At 42.0% G+C, this 20,819-nt stretch overlaps 1 protein-coding gene across 7 annotated transcripts in view; it reads left to right on the top strand.

The window, feature by feature from the left end:
• Positions 1-20,819, top strand: part of Btk29a (tyrosine-protein kinase Btk29A) — a 259,480-nt gene that overhangs the window by 164,046 nt on the left and 74,615 nt on the right. Inside the window, exon 1 of one of the 7 annotated variants that reach the window (XM_076422496.1) lies at positions 11,746-20,161. The exons of the other annotated variants lie outside the window; for them this stretch is intronic. The gene's annotated coding sequence lies outside the window, so the exon portion shown is untranslated. Of the gene's footprint in view, positions 1-11,745; positions 20,162-20,819 lie in introns of those variants that run through there. 7 annotated transcript variants of the gene reach the window in all.

A 20,819-nucleotide genomic window follows, 5' to 3' on the forward strand; every position in this document is an offset into this window, starting at 1 on the left:
GTTTAATTTTCAGAGTGCAAAGGCTTAAATTCGTCTGTATTCTACAAATTGTGAGAAGCTCAGCTGTTGTACGAGAAAACAGATTCAATTTGATGTGCACGATCTGGGTTGAACGAAATTTCTTGATTTTTTAATTAAAATTGGTTCGCGTCCAAGGGGTTAACAATTAACATCTGCATTCGAAATGTTGGTAAAAACAGTTTTCGAAGCAGGATAAGTCGAGGTCCGAGCAAGTTGGAGATCCGGGCGATCGATCGAGCGCCGCGGCGCTATTAATTTTCGAGTTGGAAAATGTTTTCAGAGCGGCGTCGAAGCGGCTACCGATATAAAAGCAGCCAATTAGCCGTCTCAAAGGAGATTTCAACGAACGTAGCCAATTTCCGGCGACTGGAACGCGAAAATTACAGATATTCACGGCCGAGCTGCGCCCGGTCCACACGGTTTTATATAAACCCGCGCACACGGTGCACAAAACGCGTACAGCGTAATTCCGCGAGTAGCACGTTCGTTTATAACTCGCGCTTCTATCGGAAGTTGACATTAAATTGAAATTGTAAAACGTTCCGCGGCAATAAGACTCCGTTCCGCCACCTTCCCGCAGTTACCATCCGGTTTATGGTTGCGAGCGGAACCGTTCCAATTTGGATCCAGATACAACTGCCATAATATTCCTCCCGCAGACGCGTCTCGTAACGCACACGCGTTTTCAACGAGTTTCCAGGATTCTTTCCGACAGCAAAGAACCCGAGCAAAAGAGTTTCTGATGGAAATGAGATATTTCAGCTTTAACTTGAAAAAACAATCATCGCTCTATCTCATTTCTAACCGAAGTTCTTTGATTTCGACGCAAACTTCATCACTTTGTCCCACTGCGGCGGCAGCGAAACAGTTTTACGGGGAGATTGAATTTTTAATGGAAAATAAACATGCGGCAATTGGAATCGCATAATTTTTACTCGGTGGGAGATGAATATTAGTTTTTTTAATTGTGCGTAGATTCGTTCGTGGTTTTCATTCAAAGAAAACACCTTCATTCATTTTTACCGTGCGTATTACGATCGATTCTCTTGACGAAAATCATTAATGAAATCGTTTCTCTGTTACAGGTGAGTACACTGCACAATGGGCGCTCGTTGTATCCGAAACAAGTAAGTCTGGTCGACAAGAAATCATTTCAATAAAAAGTTTGGCAACACATATTGACCATAAAGGATATTAAAATAATTAAAACATTACGATTTCCTGAATCACAAAATTATTTAAATAAAAATAAATTTTTTAAAAATACCCCACGTTTTTAAAAAGTATAAAATTATTTAAATAAAAATAAATTTTTTAAAAATACCACGTCTTTAAAAAGTATAAAATATAATTTAAATAAAAATAAATCTTTTAAAAATATCATGTTTAAAAAACTGGCTAGAAAGTATAAATTAATTTTTCCTAGCCCCAGACAGGTTCCTAACCCCAACCAGATTCCTAACCAACATACAGATAGTCCTGAAAATTTGTGATTAATGTGGTAAAATGTCAATGATAAAGGTTCGACGGAGAATCTCGGTGTAACGGTTCTTTCGATTGGTTATATAATAGTATAACATTATAGTATAATAATACGTAGTAACTTTGTAAACACCGCACGGAGCTCGAACGCACACTCAGCTCTTTCAAGGCGAAGCGGATCAGTGGAGTGGGTATGAGTCAGAGTGGGAACGTGTAGTGGAGTAGGGTGCGCTGTCGCGCGGAGTGGGAATCGCTGAACGCGATCACGTACTACCGAGCGTCGCGCGGGGAGGTGTAACGGTTAAATTTATTAATAGTTTATATCTCCTAAACGCATAGGCTTTAAAAAAATTTATTTTAAATATTGCGTGTCATCCAGTTCTGAGCTATGTCTAAAATTTCAAGTCTCTAGCTCATCGGGAAGTTAGTTTAAAATCAATTGCAAAATTTGTACCGAACAGATAAGAAATCGAGCTAATGAAAACGTGGTAAAAAAGTGAAATCATTTTTCAATGCATTTCTTTTTGCGATTATTACAACAAAGAAAAATGAGGCTGACCTTCAACAACGAGTTCGACCGCAGGTTTTCTGGACGATCGATAAAGTTCACGACCGTCTCGGCGAGGAATCGATTAGAATCCGATAGATCGCGATTGTTAGCGATAGTCGGGAGTATAACGGTGCAATCACGGCCTCCGAATGATTTCGAGCTCGATGACTCGAGCGTTGCCAACGGAACCGGTCTCTCGCATGGTCGTCTCTCTTGTCCTCTCGAGCCTGATAAAGACATTATCGATTTCGCACTCTGTCCACTCTTTTTCTTCATCTCTTCTTTTCGCTCTCGTTGCTAAGAAGCCCGTGAGCACATTCTTGATCAAGCTCTCTCTCTCTCTCTCTCTCTCTCTCTCTCTCTCTCTCTCTCTCTCTGTCTCTGTCTCTGTCTCTGTCTCGTACTCGAGACACACCGGATTATCGATCGAGAGTCTCGTTTTTCACACGGCAAACGACGGAATCGCCTCGTTCCTTTCTTTATCCTGTCGCGTCGTCCGGCGGAATGGAAAGCCTTCAACCTGACCCTGGGGCGCTTATCGTTATTTATTCAATGTTTATTGCGACGGATAAAGGAATAAGCTGACTCGCGCCTCCGCCCCGAGGAATCCTCGAGGACTCGATTGTAATTGAAGGAGAAACACGGCTCTCGGTGAAAGTCGACTACAGCGTGATTCAAAAAGAGAGATTTCAAAACCTCGCGATTTTATTTACGAATTCGGGGAATACTGTAGCCGAGGGAGTTCCAACTTCTTTTTTTTTTTATTATTGTGCAGTTGTAACCTCCAGTAAGAGGTTATTCTGCACAGTCTGTATTACATACATAATATTATAATAATAACCTTATGCTAATGTGTAGTTAATGTAATTAGTACATATCAGTTTGAGGCACTTAATTTGTGATGGGCATGGTAGTGGCGTTATACTATACATAATCCACAATCTTTCAGGAAGAAACATAAGATCTTACATACAGTGTTTGTAGGTCTGTGGGGTAGAACGTTGCATGACATGGGAAGAAGAAACCCCCGTAATCTCAGGTTATACGGGGTGAGTCACCTAACGTTGCCACCTCAAATATCTTTGTTGTTTTTAAAGATACGTCAAATATCTGAAGGACATAAGTTTTGTATACAGGGCAGGGCAATAAGTATGTCTACCTAGAATATATCCGTTATTTGTAATAATATGGAAAAATGTTATGAATAAAATTTGCACGGTACAGAGGGGGGCATATTGCGACATAAACATTTTCTGCGTGGGTGGAGGCATGGAGGATATTTCAAGGTCACCTTGATTTTTTTTTAATGGAAACACCTACTTTCTGTATCATAAATCGATAGAATATCGAATTCTGAGTAATGTAATAGTTAACGAGATATTATCGAAACAATTTACTTTTTTCTTTGGATATTATCTCGTTAACTATTAGGTTTAGGACATATGAAGGTCAACACGTTTATACTTAGAATTTAGGACATTTCATTTTAAAAAATGAAGATGACCTTTATATCTCTAAAAAAATTACATAGAAAGAAAAATTTTTTTGGTATCGTATGAGCCCGATTTTACACTTCAACTGTGTCCTTCAGAAATTTGTCGTATCTTTAAAAACAACAGATATTTGCGGTGGCAACCTTCGGTGACTCGCCCTGTATATAAATTTCAATCTGTGAGTGTCATGTATGGGACACACATTGCCATAAGACATGATCTATATCCTGTGTCTCATGTCCACATGAACAGCCATGGTTATTTACCACATTGATTTTAGCTAGAGAGAAGTTCAGACTATAATGGCCAGATCTAATTCTGCTAATGGTCACAATGGTTTCTCGGTAGTATCGATTATGTATCGATTGGCAAAATAAAAATTGTCGGCCATGTATATCGATTGTCAAAATAAAAATTGTCTACATTAATAGCGATAAATAGAAACCAACCTGAATGTTATTTCTTCCCTTAATGATTTTAATATAGAAGATATACATCGACATCTTCAATTTTGTTAATTTTCCAACAATTTTGAATTTCATCTACTCAATTTTTCTACAAATGCATAAAGAACCGCAATCTATAATACTAATATTTTATCACGTAGGCAATTACATTATTTCTCTGCAACTTTAGCAATTGAATCATAGAAAAATAGCACAGTTAATGTGACGACATTCGTCCCCAAAGGGTTAAAATTCGTCTCGAATGCTCTGGCACTCTGTGCACCGTTCGCCAAGCGCGAAGGGTTGCCATCAGTCCCAAAAGGATTAAGCGAGCAAAGACTCGACACAGTGACAAGTAGCAAAGAAGTTGCGGAAGATATGTAGGACTGAAAAAATAAAAAGAAACGTGGGGGATGGGTTGGCCGTAGAAAAAGCAAGGTGTTGCCATGACTGGCATTACATTCGCTAATGGGCGGAGAGTGGAATGCCTGGTCCGGGCCAAGTTGTCGAGTGCTGCTTCGCGTACGGGCAAGAGCAAGAGCACGAGCAAGAGCGTACACACGATCATTAACCCCAATTACGTAGTGCGCACGACGGGTCCGAGTACCACGCTTCGGTCATAATGAGCTATTTGTGTGGCTCGTACAAGAAGAGAGACACACAGAGAGATCCGGAGAAGGAGGGAGAGAGAACTCGATGATGGGCATGTGCACGCGTGCGCGAGTCGTGCGTACTGTACCGAGCGTGATAATGATGCGCACCTTTCTCCTCTGTAACCCCTTTCCCCCCTCTCTCACTCTCTTTCCTCTCTTACTTGGTGCCCGGCTTCTTTCGAGTCTGGACCAGAGCTACACGCTTTTCAAATTCTGAAATAACGATGCGGCGGTTTCGTTTTGCCTCGCGAGAGTATTACTCGCTACAGGCGTTCTCAACAACAATGGTCGAGGGGCGTGCCTTAAGGGGGCCGTCTCCTAGCACACACCGCTAGACCACGTATACGTACGCGAGAATTGCTAGGATCAGGGAAATGGGTTCTGATTTCTCGATAATGCAAAGACGGGGGTTTTTATTAGTCAAAATCGCTAGATAAAAGATCAATCTAGCGCGCTGTTTGCTTCAAAAGTCGTTCTTTTACGTTTCCGAGCAATGATTTTGCAATATTCGGCTGCATGTTGCCCGTCAGATGGCGCTACAGTCACGCCGGCGTACTAGCCTCTCCGACGGGCAACATGCAGCCGAATATTGCAAAATCATTGCTCGGAAACGTAAAAGAACGACTTTTGAAGCAAACAGCGCGCTAGATTGATCTTTTATCTAGCGATTTTGACTAATAAAAACCCCCGTCTTTGCATTATCGAGAAATCAGAACCCATTTCCCTGATCCTAGCAATTCTCGCGTACGTATACGTGGTCTAGCGGTGTGTGAGTGTACTCTAGCGGTGTGTGAGTGTTCACGCGCGACCGTCATCTGCTAAGAGACGGCCCCCTTAAGATGAAGAGATACCGGTTACCGCATATTTAGTGACGACTCGGAAGTTTTTTCATTAATTCAAAGGCATCCTGTAATTTATTTTGCATTATTTGTGATTGCCAACCTTATTTCTGTATCGTCAAAGTTGTCTGCACGATTTTGTTGAAAAGCAAGAGAAATATTAACGAAGCTTTAATCCGAAGTTTTGGTCGTATTTACCGGGCACAAGAAATTTGTGATAATTAGACTGCGGATCATTATGCAAAATAAAAAATGTTTGCATTGATTGCAAGACGCAGGAGCCAGATAGAAATTTCTTTGTTCTTATGATTGTCTTATTAACCCCTTTTCTTTTACAGTTACAGTGATTGGAACGTCTTTATCCCGAAAAATGTCGTCGAAGAGAAAAGAAAATTTATATTTTTTGTACGGCTACATTTATTTTAATGCTTAAATATTGATTACGAACGCGTCCTATTTTATTTCATCTACAATGAAACGCCTAACATTCATATTTGTTAGACTTCGTTGGAAACCTTCATCACGAGTCTGGCTCAACAAAATACGACAAGGGGTTAAGCTGAAATTAATACATTGATGTCGTTATAAATCCTCAGTCTAGTGATAATAAGTAAATTAATTCATTGTTTCATTGTTGTTCGATAAAATCGACAGTTAAACCTAACCCTCCTTCCAGAAATGTATTAGGTTGTCCCAAAAGTTTCTTCCGGAATGTGTTCCTTTAATGTCGCTAAATAAATACAAACAATACGATAATGTTTATGTTAATATTTTAGTACTTCTTAATATGAATTTGCATTATGTGCATGCATCGAAATGCAACTTTTGGGACAACCTAATATTTATTTAGCAATATTAAAGGATCACGTTCCGGAAGAAACTTTTGGGACAACCTAATACTTACAAGCGAAGGACCCCGAGTGTCCGACTTCGATTTTGATCATTTTTTGTGAGACGATGGTATATTGATCCCTAATGATGTCTGCAAAATATTATGTGTGGTTATTCAATAGTTTTAAAGATATAAACAATTCAACTTTCATACCTCGTTGATATACCATGATTTGCAGCTCAAGTTTGCGAAGTTCCATTAGCCATATCTTTCAAACTATTGAGTAACTACACCTAATATTTTGCAGACTTCATTAAGGATCCATATACCATCGTCTCACAAAAGATTATCAAAATCGAAGTCGGACACTTGCGAAGTCCTTGCCTTGTTAGCTCGAACGAACTTGAAGAATTAGTTCCTGAGTAATTGTTCCACTTCAGAATTCATAAAAAGTTGCCACGAATGATGGCCGGGGAGCGCGATAAAATCGAGGAGTATCAGTATCGTGTTCGCAGTTTATTTATTTATTTATTGATACCGTAAACCATGTTTAGTTTATATCATACATAATGCATACATTGGTATATAATTATATAGTGTTATACCATACATTAGTATAACACTTTACAATTAATAATGTCCCAGGATCGTGTTCATTAACCTTCTGCAGATTTGGCGCACTGATGTTTGTCGTTTTTCTTTTTTTTTTTTTTAGTTCTGTGCGCATCGGGATTCCTTTGAAAGCGACATCGAAAAAAGCGTTCCACGCTAACGAGGTGCATTCGAGATTAGATTACCGTAGTTTGATAGTCATCGAATATCGGGATTCCGGGTATAAAGCCGGCGAGATTCGATATATGGCCAAACGCCGTTCGAATAATAAATAGGATTCGATTTATTGATAATGTGGCTAACATGCCCCACTGTTCGAACTCATTGAGTGACGTTTTCATTACAGGATTTTAAGCGTAACACTTTCCACTTCAATTTCCTTTGTGACTTCCGCTCCGACTGACTCGCATTTCATTTTTGCCACGTCGATTTATCGGATCGGCCAAAAAGTTCTATCAGGGTTTAAACAGGAATTTTGTGAAATATGTATTCAATGGGTGCACAAAGTTATTCGTACGCCTTTTAAAAGCGAATAACTTTTTCAAAATTCGATCGAACAGCTTGAGTTTTATAATATTGGCTTTTTGCACGTAATTACTGTACTGAAAAGAATTATACGTGGTCAGCCAAATGTTTTATCAGACTTTGAAACTGAAGATTCAATCGAAAATTTAATCAAGCATAAATTTGTTAATGATAAAGTTAATTGTGAACTCCGTTTTTCGACGTATCTTTTTCATTTCAATTATTTGTCGTTCATCCCACTGTGGTACATTATATTAATAATTTCACTCGGTTCATTAGTCGTGCTCGTTATTTCCATTTCCTTTTGTCACTGGCTTTAAATAATTAATTTTTCCGCTGTATTATTTAACGAGTACCTTAATAGACGTATTACATATTTCACCGGCAGCGGCAGTGTGTTTTCGAAAATTCTACAGTTATTGGTCTTTTGTCGAACATTTCCAACCAATTCTTCTGGCTCGAATATTCGCGGATCAACGAACCGGAGAATAATGAAATATTAAAAATAAAATATATAAAATACGTCTCTCCGGTTACGAAACTGTGCACTACCTAATTCAGAAAATGAACGGATCTCGTTAACGTCGGTGATCGACCAATTGTCAACCGAAACGTCGATCCTCTGCAGAAATGTCATCGATCACCGAGCATAATTAGACAATATTTCACCACCGGTTGCAAATTGACACTTCCCCGTAAATGTTTCCCCGTTTTTCTTCCCTCCTTCTTCTTTTGATAACGCAACAATGTTAACGAGTACGTGGCAATAATTAATGACGTCGCAGTAATTAACGAGTGCACTCGCGCTCGTTAGCCTCAAGTAATTAGTTCCTGATCACAGCTCCGCTTCGTCGCAGCAGTACCAGAATAATGCCCATAAAAAATTTCTTTGTAATTGGTGACATCGCGGCGAAAATCGAACCGAATTCCAAAAATGGTTCGATTCGAAAAAATCAGCGAATATACAAAAATATACAGGGTGAACCACGAAACGTGATTAGTAGATTACTCTGTCATTATCAGATATAGCATAATTTCAAGAAAGCTTGATAATCTAAGAGCTTGGGGAATTCAGAGCTTGGGGAATTCAGAGCTTAGGGAATTCGAAGCTTGAGGAATTCAGAGCTTAGGGAATTCAGAGCTTAGGGAATTCGAAGCTTGAGGAATTCAGAGCTTAGGGAACTTTTAGAGCTTGGGGAATTGAGAGTGTAGGGAACTCGAAGCTTGGGGAATTAAGAGCTTAGGGAACTTTGAGCTTGGGGAATTCAGAGTTTAGGGAACTCGGAGCTCGGGTGATTCGGAGCTTAGGAAACTCGAAGCTTGGGGAATTCAGAGCTTGGGGAATTGAGAGTGTAGGGAACTCGAAGCTTGGGGAATTAAGAGCTTAGGGAACTTTGAGCTTGGGGAATTCAGAGTTTAGGGAACTCGGAGCTCGGGTGATTCGGAGCTTAGGAAACTCGAAGCTTGGGGAATTCAGAGCTTGGGGAATTGAGAGTGTAGGGAACTCGAAGCTTGGGGAATTAAGAGCTTAGGGAACTTTGAGCTTGGGGAATTCGGAGTTTAGGGAACTCGGAGCTCGGGTGATTCGGAGCTTAGGAATCTCGAAGCTTGCGGAATTCAGAGCTTAGGGAACTCGTAGCTTGGAGAACTCAGAGCTTGGGGAACTTGGAGTTTGGGGAATTCAGAGCTTAGGGAAATTAGCTCTGATTATAGCAAATTTTTTTAATGTTATACTTACCGAATTCGTCTAGAAACAGATAGGCGTTAAGAAATTATAGATATCTTCGCAAAAGTTTGAAGGTGAACTGTAAAAATCATGAAATAAAAAAGTCGACAAAACGAACTGTATAAATATGTAAAGAACTTTGACAAATGCGGTTTTAATAAAGAGTGAGCTAAAATATTGTTCTTTGGACATTTTTAATTACACGCCAGATGCGCGCGCACGCGAGACGCCAGCTGTTAATGCGACGTTAATTAGCGGGTGATTAATGACAATATAAACCGGCGACCGGGACCATTATTGCCGCAATTATCGATTATCGATCGTGGTTCTTTCAGAAGGATTATCCGCCGGAAACCTGATTCTTCGATGCAGTTTTTGTCTCTTTTGTTTGCTAGTCCGGCGTTATCTGGCAAAAAGTACCGGGGGTCCGCCATTGTCGCACGGTAATTAATAATAATAAGCCACATCGGTTTCCCAGTTACCGTGTTTTGTTAATGAACAGCCGTTAAACAGCGACGGATCGACGCATCGAGCTCGCTTCTCTGACTGTACGCATTCTGCTCCGGGCACAGCGAAAGAGAATTTTCTAATTACAGAAAAGTGAAGTCATCGATTAATTAGCGATCGCAATTTCACGCGTCTCTGGATGCTTGTTGTCGCACGAGACGTATAAACTCCGGTCTGTTTGATAATTAGTAATTCAATTCGACGAGACTTTGTGTTTTTCGTTTAATCGTTGCCTTACTGAATTAATTCTCCTGATAGGTAATATCCACTTCAGTAAAATATGAAAAAAAAGGTTTGTATTAACACACATGAAAATATACAAGAAAATTATCATTGCAGAGAAGAATGTCTTTCGATGATCAACACACACAAAAATTCTGGAAAATCGAATCAACTTATACGGTAAAGCTCGAGGCAAACAATTCAAAAATAATACAGCGATTGCTCCAAATTTCATCTTGCGGGCTTTAAACAAAATTTGTTTTCCGAGGTTTATCGGGATACTGTGTTTTTTCAACAAACTGCGCTTTTATTTGTTTTTAAATCTCTATTAGTTTCTGTTTACCTGTGACTTGCCGGAGGTGGTATGTTTGCATGAAAGCAATATACATTTTGTTTTGTGAAAATGTAACATACGTTATAGTAGCGTTTATTGAATCCGTTTCTGCTTCGTAATTTAATTTGTTATTTGACAGTGAATTTAAACAACGGTGAAACATTGATATAGTGGAAAGATTAATGCAATTAAAGTTGTAGCTCGCTTGATTGTAAAATTGTTGTTCTTTTCCTGGCAAGATTTTCCAGGGGCCCTAAGTGGTTTGAAAAGTCCCGAAAGCCAACACACCGACCTAACAGCATTTCGCAAGTAGGCAAGGGACGGGGTCCTAATGAAAACTAATGGATTCAGACTTACGAGTCACGAATTAGCGAGTCACGCATAGAGATTGAGAATTTAAGAGCTTGGGCATTCCGAGCTTGAGAATTTAAGAGCTTGCGCACTCCGAGATTGAGAATTTAAATTCTCGGGCACTCCGAGATTGAGAACCTAAGAGCTTGGGGAATCCAGAGCTTAGGGAACTCGAAGCTTGGGGATTTCAGAGTTTAGGTAAATCGAAACTTGAGGAATTCAGAGCTTACGGAACCCGAAGCTTGGCGAATTCGGAGCTTGGGGAATACAGAGCTTTGGAAACTCGAAGTTTGGGGAATTCAGAGCTTAGGGAACTCGAAGCTTGGGGAGCTCGGAGCTTGGGGAATTCAGAGCGTAGGGAATTCGAAGCTTAGGGAACTCGGAGCTTAGGTAACTCAAAGCTTAGGGAACTCAAAGCTTGGAGAATTCAGAGCGTAGGGAACCCGAAGCTTGGGGAACTCTGAGCTTAAGGAACTCGGGGCTTGGGGAACTCAGAGCTCGGGGTATTCAGAGCTCGGGGTATTCAGAGCTTAGGGTAATCGCGAAGCTTCGAGAATTCAGAGCTTAGGGAACCCGAAGCTCGGGGAACTCTGAGGTTATGAAACTCGGGGCTTGGGGATCTCAGCGCTTAAGGAACCCGATGCTTGGGAAACTCGGAGCTTGGAGAACTCGGATCTCAGAGAATTCAGAGCTTAGGGAACCCGAAGCTTGGGGAGCTCGGAGCTTGGGGAATTCAGAGCTCAGAGAACATAGTGCTTGGAGAATTCAGAGCTTAGGGAACTCGGAGCTTGGGGAACTCGGAGCTTTGGGAACTCGGAGCTGGGGGAACTCGGAGCTCGGGGTATTCAGAGCTTAGGGAACTCGAAGCTTAGAGAATTCAAAGCGTAGGGAACTCCTAGCTTAAGGAGCTCGGGGCTTGGGGAACTCGGAGCTCGGGGTATTCAGAGCTTAGGGTACTCGAAGCTCCGAGAATTCAGAGCTTAGGGAACTCGGAGCTTGGGGAACTCGGAGCTTGGGGAACTCGGAGCTTGGGGAACTCGGAGCTGGGGGAACTCGGAGCTCGGGGTATTCAGAGCTTAGGGAACTCGAAGCTTAGAGAATTCAAAGCGTAGGGAACCCGAAGCTTGGGGAACTCTTAGCTTAAGGAGCTCGGGGCTTGGGGAACTCGGAGCTCGGGGTATTCAGAGCTTAGGGTACTCGAAGCTTCGAGAATTCAGAGCTTAGGGAACCCGAAGCTTGGGGAACTCTGAGGTTAAGAAACTCGGGGCTTGGGGAACTCGGAGCTTAGGGAACCCGAAGCTTGATAATTGCAGAGCGAATTAGCTGCAAACGTGAAAGAGGTTCGTAGGTGAATAAGTAAACTAAGGTCCAAACACACCGAGGCGCGGGTGTGCGGTAAGGGGTGGGAGAGGGGTTTGGAGAGGAAGGGGTAGGAATGGGTGCCAGGTTAAATCCAAACAAGAACTATCGATTAGAACCGAGGCACGCAGTTATAGCGTTTTCGACGGGACACGATTCGATTCGACAACGGGCTTAATCGTAAATTCCTAAACACGGTGGCTCTGCGATACACATGGCACATGGCACGGGGATGGAACAAACCTCGGTTTACCTGGACCCACGCTCGCCAAGTGCAATCTAATGTTAATCAAACAACGTCTCTGCTACGTAACCGCGCGCGCAGTTAAGAGGGGATGTCCGTTTTACGGGGAATTACGAGTTTTCGGTGTTCGATACGCTCGGTGACCGCTTTGACGATGCTATTAGGGGATGGGCTCTTGGGATACTTGAGAGTACTGTTCCGAGAGTGTTGCTCGTCAGACGAGGACAAGCTTTGTTTTCGATGTTCTTGTTTTGTCAGTGGCTTCGCAGTGTCGTGAGAGGAGTCGATTTCTATCGAGAATGTGGGAGACCGTTTTTGGAACAGGTCTGTGGCCTGCTGAGACTAAGTACTTGGGAGGGTAGAACAGTAAAAGCTTAATTTCGAACCTGTTTTGGCGGGATATCTCCAGGAATTATTTATTTATACGACAGTAGCCTCTGGGAGTAACCTGCTGAGAGAGTATTCCCCGCTTAATTTTGGATTTATGCTAAAGTTAGAGAAGAACCCCTTCTAAGTGTGTCGCTCAGAAAAGTGAAAGCAATCGCTTAGTTCTACATACAGTATATAGATGTACATATAAAATAAAGAGTTGCTATTTAACGTCGAGGTGAAGAAAGAAGTTGACGCCACTTGGCACAAACGACCGGTGCTCCGCGCGGCGCCGGCGCGTGTAACTATTTCTATTTGGGAAGTTTCTATTAGATCCCGGGGGCTTTCATTCTGTAAGTTTATCGCGTTAGAGCAGACCCGTTGTGCCGGTGATTAAAATGCCGTTCGACTGCACTCGATTTTCGCGGAACAATCGCGGCAGTCCCGGGGTTTTCGGAAGTATAAACAATGAGGCCGTGCTTCTGTGGTCCGTTACGCCTGGCCCGCTCTCGCTCTCTCTCTCTCTTGCTCTCGCACTGAAATATCAGGGACGACAGAATGTTCCCTGGCATTCCGCGGTCGGCAGCTCATTTTCCAGCCGTGTGTCGATATTTCTATCTTGAAAAGCGGATTCTCGGCAGCCGCGCCGTCTCTCTTATCGTACGCCACCGCCGCGACGAACGCCGCGATGCTCCGTAATTGAATATCGATTCTCGCCGAGGCTTTCCACCGATCTCCGTCGTGCGATACGATAAATTGTTTGCTAATGATCACCGGAGAACTCGAGGAACAACGTCTACCAGACCCCTTATATCAGCTCGCCTGCCTACACCGCGACTATAGCTATTGCTGTGGCTGTAGCTTCTGCTGTTGTTACTGCTGTTACGTTTCAATATGCTTAAGGGCTTCGTTAGTTTTGCGTGCCGCGTTACGTATTCGCAACAGAGAAGTTACTTTACCGTGAGTACATGTCGCGACGACGTTCATTCAACGATGGATTCTCCTCCGGTGTTTACAGTAATCAGGAATAAAGCGACGCGGCAAATTTTCGAATGCCGTTCTATGGTGTTCCGCGGAGAATTAGACTGGATTAGCTGTGGGTTTCTGGAATTAGACCTTTGGGGAATTCAGAGATTCGGGCACTCGAAGCTTTGGGGCACCCCGAGCTTGGGAATTTAAGAACTTGGGCACTTCGGGCTTGAAAATTTAAAAGCTAAGGGGGATCAAAGCTTGGGGAACTCGGAGATTAGGGTACTCAGATCTTCCGTATCTAAAAGCTTAGAGAATTCAGAGCTTAGATGATTCTAAGCTTGGGGAATTCAGAGCTTAGGGAATTCGAAGCTTAGGGAACTCGAAGTTTGGGGGATTCAGAGTTTAGGGAACTCGAAGCTTAGGGAACTCACAGCTTGGGGAATTCAGAGCTTAGAAAACTCGAAGCTTGGGCAATTCAAAGCTTAGGGAATTCGAAGCTGGGGGAATTCAGAGCTTAGGGAACTCGAAGCTTAGGTGTCCTCGAAGCTTGGAGAACACGGAGCTTAGGGAAGTCGAAACTTGGGAAATTCAGTGCATGAGGAATTCAAAGCTTAGGGAACTCGAAGTTTGGGGGATTCAGAGTTTAGGGAACTCGAAACTTAGGGAACTCAAAGCTTGGGGAATTCAGAGCTTAGAGAACTCGAAGCTAGGGGAATTTAAAGCTTAGAGATGTCGAAACTTGAGAAATTCAATGCTTGGGGAATTCATAGCTCGGGAAATTCAGAGCTTAGGGAACTCGAAGCTTGGGAAATTCAGAGCTTAGGTATCTCGAAGATTGAGAGTTAACAGAGGTTGAGAAACTAGGAGCTTGAAGAGCTTGACAAATTTTGATGTCGACAAAGTCTGAGTTTGAAGTACACAGAACTCGAAAAATGGATAGCTTAACAAAGTGCCTGAAAAATCGAAAGTCGGCACCAATAAACAATCGCGGAATATTTCGCGCCCGGTGCAATTCCAATAAAGAAACCGATTTCTATTTGGCCGTTTCGCACGCGTTGTTTCGGGCCACCTGGAAATTCGTCTCGGAACGCCCGGAACACCTGCTGCGATAATTTATCGAGCCTCTTTAGCGCTCGAGTTTCGCTCGCGGAACTGTGGAAAATCTCGTTCCCTCACCCTCTCTCTTCTCTCCCATTCCTCCTACGAAAATATTTTCGCGATCCTGACGGTGCCACGATTCCTGTTTGCAGCCGATTGCCTTATTTCTCGGTTGCCAAGCTTCGCCTGGCAGCCGTCGCCGTCGCCGCACGAGAAACAAAGCCGACGATTTTCTTTTCTTCTCGCTCACGGGTCAAGGAACAACGCCTACACACGTGCCAGCCCCGAAGGTATATCGGGACACTTATCGAACGCGAAGTAAATTTGAAGAGAAACTTCCCTTTGCCGCACTAAAGTCTCCGATGGATGTTGCCTCGGGAACTATCGGGGACTTGGAAAAACTGCTGGCAAGAGAAAAACCAGTGGTTCTTTGGTGTTTATGATCGGCCAATCTTACCGGAAATTTCCGAAATTTTCCTTCGGTCACTGTTTGTGAGGAATGTCTGCAGTTTCACCGACTTTTTCCGACACTTGATATGAGTGGAAGCGAAATTCTTCGTCCCTGCTTCTTTTATCTCGAGACGAATGTCACACATTTCAATTCATTTTTGTTGCTTTATTCTTGTCAGCATTGTTACTTTAAAAGGAATGTGTTTACCCCCAGCGATGGAGAGCTAATTTCTTTCTTTTTTCTAGAGAAGTAAAACTGGTCTTATTCTAATTAAAATAATCTACTAATATATTTTTGATCGTCGTGTGACGTGGATAAGATGTCTGGCAATAATTATACGTTTGAAGAAGACGACGCGATGAAAGTATGGTGGGAATGTATAAGTAATTCGACGCCGAGCGATCCATAAAACGAAAATATACGACGGTCGAAGTTTATTAGGGAAGAAAGGCGCTGATTCGTTTGTTTTTAATAACCCTTCGACCGCGCCTGCTCGTGCAACGTCCCGAAAGACTACTAGGCTAAGGTTTCTGCTGTCCAAGCGATTTTTATTAAACGAGCGAGCCAGCGTGCGAGCAAGAGAGTACATTGTTTGTCGCGAGGACTGCCACTTCGCCCCCTATCGAGGTAAAGTAGTTCTAACCCTAGCTATGAAACCGTTCCCCGAACCGTAACTGCTGACGAACACCGTGCCGAAGTTACTGCATGTTTTATTGGAAACGTTGATCGCTTCTTTTACGCTTTCACATCTGAAAAGAAAAAATTAACGAACGACAAAGAAATTCGAATCGCTCTAACTATGAAACAGATCATAGCAGAAGGAGTTCATAAAGGTTCCAGATTTTGTATTTCACAATTATTGAAATGATAAAGATGTTGTCGTGATAAATGATTAAATAAATATATTTAATGGCGCAGATATTATAGCGCAAAAGACCGATACTTATCGGAGCTCTTTCCAGCGTCTCTTTCCAACGAGAAACGTCTCGTTCCACGTTCGCATCGAGAGAGCCGATATTCCGATGGTGATGCGAGCATTAGGGTGAATTAGATCATTCTGTTGGTAGCTGGGAAGATATACTTAAGAAGATATCGCTCGCGGGAGCAATCACAGAACGATCAGCCGAATATTTCACTCGGTTTAATTGAAATTCAAAGTTACTAGTAGAAGAGAGAGAGCAAGAGGGAAACGAGGGAATGGGGTAAAATCAAGTAAAATTTCTGCGAACGGTGGCCGATAGGGCGGCCGCCGGAAGTGGAATAATGCATCGTCAACGTCCAATTAAATTTGCTGACTGTTTCTTCCTCCGGCACGGTGAATCGGAGGATTCGAAGCGCCGCAGGAAATAGTCCGCGGAGTTTTCGGCAGCAGTTCTCCGGGACGAGTTTCGTATTCGTGTATGTGTTCGTGTTTCTCTGTTCGTCGTGTTCGTGTTCGACGAACGCACAGAGTCCTGTTTCCACGAATCCATTCCGGAAACCGAGCGGCGCCCCTGCCATCCACTACTCGGATATGTATTTAAACGTTTCGAGACCAGACGGGAATTAATTACTTCGACAATGAAGGAAATAAGGGGATGTAAAATTAATGCTTTCAACCGGCAACCAGGCAAATACGATTTAACGACGGTACGTAGACACGCTTCTCGGAAGTGTGCAACTATACAACTCTCGCTGTCTACAAATCGGGGACCTACTGTGAACGTTGGTTCAGCATACTTTGACTTCGAATTCGACAAAGCTTGAAGATCGCGCGAGACGTCCAAATTAATCGGTCTTTCCGTCATTTTAGTTTTCAGTTTAGGAAACGGGTCATTATTAATCCTCCAACGACTGTTTCTGGATTCATTTTGTCACGGAACATCAAAATTGTCGTGTATGTACCAGAGACCCTAACTGTTATAACCAAAAAGAAAACAGTCACGGAATAACAAGTATTTCATCGACTAAAATCGTATTGGTTACAAATAAGGATTATAAGTAATCGAAAATTGTTCCTCTTGTTGGTGAATGTTATCGTTGAGAGAAAGTTATTTCGATTACTTCTAACAGTTATCAATGAGAGAAATTTATTTCGATCGCGCTCATAACAGTTATTGATGAGAGAAATTTATTTCGGTCGCTCATAACAGTTGCCGATGAGAGGAATTTATTTCAATCGTTCATAACAGTTATCAATGAGAGAAGTTAATTTCGATCGCTGATAACAGTTATTGATGAAGGAAATTTGTAATAGTTATTATTAAATAGTACAAATTTCAAATGGTAGACAATCAATTATTTCAGAAATTTTTTATTCATAAAATTAATTGCTACAATCAAAATTTAATGTGACAAACGTGAGTTTTTCCAAATTTTCTCCTAACAAATTACACCGCAAGTCATTTAGCGTTAATTTTAGAGCAGAAAAGGTTCGTTCAACGCTAACCTGAGTTGCGGGCACAGCGTAAATTATGCACGCTAGTTTTTTGATAAATACGGGAGTCTACATTTCTGATTTTCCCAGTAATCTATAATATTTTCGTCTATATCGATATGTTTTTCCCGAGTGGAACAGAGTCGTCCGTGAACAAGTCGTTTGTGAACAGTCAACAAACAGATTTTGTATTGTCCTTATGGTCTGTTGATTCGTCTTGTTGTACGAAACCTTCTCAATGAATTTCACAGGCTTGCTCCATCCGAAAAAGAGTGGACAACTCAATAATTAAATAAGCAACCGAAATGAATTCTCTCATCAATAATTATTATGAATAAGTGGAAAGAAATTCGATCATCGATAACTGTTATGAGCGATCAAAATAAATTTCTCTCATCGATAACTGTTATGAACGATCGAATTAAACTCTCATTGATAACTGCTATGAGCGATCGAAATGTACTTCTCTCATCGATAACTGCTTTTTTTTCGTCATCGATAACAGTTATCGAGGAGGATCCAATTTTTTCGACACTCACTGTTACTTGTAACCAAAAGGTATAAAAATCGATATCTTTTAATCATTCTGTTCTTCGAATTTTTTTCTTTATATTTTATGTAGATTATATTAAATTTCAATAATAATCAACTTCATATTCTTGATTTTTATCGTAGAAAATTTTAGAATAAGTGTTACTTTTGATTCCTGGTATGTACTCAATTTGTGGCAATTAAACGAAATGAATAGCTGTTGGATTGGGAATATCGGAAAATCTAACGTGTCCAACCAAAATATCACCAACAGTAAATTTTTTGAAATTATTAATTAGAGCTGTGAACGGACCTAAGCATCGTTAATTATATAGCTACAAAGTACGTCCAATATCTGAGGATTAAGAGAAGAAATTTGGAGAAATGCTATCGTATACAACCGAAAGGAAATGCTATTTTGAATTGGAATGAATTCGACACGGTGCAGGCACACAGTTCCAAGGTGTAGCTTCTCCTCAAAGATAAATAGACACATTGGAGGTTTTGGACAGGTCTTTCATTGGTCACGAACCCTTTTGGACGTCTCGTAACGGTCGAACAATGTCGGCGTCGGCGTCGGCGCTGGCGTCGGCGTCGGATTGGCTCTGGATTCGACGTCGCAGGATTTTTGGAACCGGTCCAAACTTCCGGCCGCCTCTGTAGAATTTTAATTACGCCGCGAAACGACAACAAAAACGGCCGGTGTGCCCGGTACACACGGTTTGCCCTTTTTCTCGCTCGCTCGCCCGCTCATTCGCTCGCAGCTCGCAGCAACCCCCTTCGGCTAAGAACTGGGAACACCGCTATTCTATTCTACCGCCAAATAGGACATCCGCGACGAGCCTGCTCCGCTGGTTTTTCCTTTTTTTTTCTCTCCCCGCTTTTCCTTTCTCCTTTTTCCACGGTGTTCGCTCTACATAGGTGGGCACTATCGCGCCGCCTGGAATCACCGCGATTTATTCAGATCGGGACGCCTTTAATTGACCCGATCCTTCAAGCGGAATCCACACGTTCTAAAAACAGAGTACAACGACTAGGAAATTCGCTGATTTTTTACTTTAGTTCGGTGGGTAATCATTTCTAGAGAAGGATGATGATCGAGAGCCACGTCGCGCGTCGCCCAGAAATCCGTGACGGAACTATTCTTTCACTGAATAAATCTTTTTGATTTTACGGATATTTTTAGGCTGCTGGATGAACACTCTGAGATTTTCAGCGTTTAAAGAAGATTTAATTTCCTCGTAGCGTGTTCGTCGAAAATCCTGTCGGAGTTTAGAGGTCCTCCATTTTTCAAGACTCTTTTCGGACCTTTTTCCTTGACCTGCCATCAACGTGGAAAATGAAGCCCGAGTTAATTCACGAAACACCCGTATAACAATTTCCTGAACGGAGACTTTTCTCGGGGCAAGGCAAAAGTTTGAAACCGAGAAGACAGTCGACCGAACAGTCCACTTCCCGAAGTTACCGGTCACCGTACGATCCCGGTACGGTTAATTGGACGTTGATGAGAGTGGAGAAGATAGGTGGTCCTCTCAAAGTGCTGAGTTCACGAGACCGTCCACGATGGACGTCGACGGCCATTTTCCCAGGAGCCTTGGAACTTCCGTTCGACGTGATCGTCGGCTGTCGAATCCACGGAAAAGGAATCGCCACCGCGGCCAACTAAAATTTCCTAGCAAATTTTCGTCGAAATTCTAACCACCAAAAATATTCCGTTCAATCATCCTTCTTCCAGATTTTATTTCTCCAAAACAAAGGTCAAAAGTCTCCATAAATCGTTGCAAAGCAGAGGCTACTACCTCACGTAAATTTTTAGGGGACCCTTGAAACTTCCGTTCGACGTGATCGTCGGGTGTCGAGTCCACAAAAAAGGTATTGCCACTGGGGCCAACTAAAATTTCCTGGCAATTTTCATCGAAATTCTATGCACCAAAAATATTCCCTTCAATCATTTTTCTTCCAGATTTTGTTTCTCTAAAACAGAAGTCAAAAGTCTCCATAAATCTTTGCAAAGCAGAGGCAACGACTTCACGTAAATTTTTAGGGGACCCCTGAGACTTCCGTTCGACATGATCGTCGGGTGTCGAGTCCACAAAAAAGGAATTACCACTGAAGAAATTAAAAAAATGTTAACCACCAAAAATATTACATTTGAATTCTCTTCAATCATTTTTATTCCAGATTTTGTTTCTCTAAAACAGAAGTCAAAAGTCTCCATAAATCTTTGCAAAGCAGAGGCTACGACTTCACGTAAATTTTTAGGAGACCCTTGAAACTTCCGTTCGACGTGATCGTCGGGTGTCGAGTCCACAAATAGGTATTGCCACTGGGGCCAACTAAAATTTCCTGGCAATTTTCATCGAAATTCTATCCACCAAAAATATTCCCTTCAATCATTTTTCTCCAGATTTTATTTCTCTAAAACAGATGTCAAAAGTCTCCATAAATCTTTGCAAAGCAGAGACTACGACTTCACGTAAATTTTTAGGGGACCCCTGAGACTTCCGTTCGACGTAATCGTCGAGTGTCAAGTCCACAAATAGGTATTGCCACTGGGGCCAACTAAAATTTCCTAGCAAATTTTCGTCGAAATTCTAACCACCAAAAATATTCCGTTCAATCATCTTTCTCCAGATTTTATTTCTCTAAAACAAAAGTCAAAAGTCTCCATAAATCTTTGCAAAGCGGAGGCTACGACTTCACGTAAATTTTGACGGGGTAACTGGAGGCTGTGAGAAGAGCCTAAGCGCAAGGTAACAGCCTTTCAAGGAAGATTGGCTACGCCT

This window comes from Lasioglossum baleicum, chromosome 4, assembly GCF_051020765.1.
Source record: "Lasioglossum baleicum chromosome 4, iyLasBale1, whole genome shotgun sequence".
In the NCBI taxonomy this organism is placed as follows: Eukaryota; Metazoa; Arthropoda; class Insecta; order Hymenoptera; family Halictidae; genus Lasioglossum; species Lasioglossum baleicum.